The sequence below is a fragment of the Aplidium turbinatum genome, chromosome 17, assembly GCF_918807975.1.
Source record: "Aplidium turbinatum chromosome 17, kaAplTurb1.1, whole genome shotgun sequence".
Lineage (NCBI taxonomy): Eukaryota > Metazoa > Chordata > Ascidiacea > Aplousobranchia > Polyclinidae > Aplidium > Aplidium turbinatum.
Genome location: NC_137488.1, coordinates 17,493,128 through 17,493,645, shown reverse-complemented (window position 1 = coordinate 17,493,645; position 518 = coordinate 17,493,128). Strand labels below are relative to the sequence as shown.

General features: G+C 37.5%; 1 pseudogene; it reads right to left on the bottom strand.

Moving 5' to 3' along the window:
- Window positions 1-201: 201 nt before the first annotated feature.
- On the bottom strand, window positions 202-299 carry LOC145787029 (U6 spliceosomal RNA; annotated as a pseudogene).
- Window positions 300-518: the final 219 nt, after the last annotated feature.

Here is a 518-nt window from a genome sequence, read left to right as displayed (position 1 = left end):
TCCAGCCACATTGTCCCAGTGGTTGATTAAAACGTCTGTTTTCGAATTTCTGTGAGCATAGGGTTGCTTATTTTAAGTTTGCAAATGTCATGTAAACACTAGTGTGTGTTTCACTGTTATTGTGTTTCACGAGCAGTGTTTCTTTTATGCAAGTTTTTTGCAAAATAGGTCGCTGTGCCAAATCAATTTATAATAACTTGGCAAAATATGGAACGCTTCACGATTTTGCGTGTCATCCTTGCGCAGGGACGATGCTAATCTTCTCTGTATGATTCCAATTTTAGTATACAGTATGTACTGCCGAAGCAAGTACTGCAAAATGTTGTTAATCAACAAATTCTTGCCACGCTGATAAGCACCGCAAGTGACAGTTGTCTATAATAAAAGAAAGACGGTTTTATAGCCTCTCACAAAAAGGATGAAAAACCAACTCATTGCTTTTTCAGAGGGAAGACTGTTCATGAATTACGATAGAATTAAGATTTTTCGGTGATTTCCACAAGCGTTTGTTTCATGGT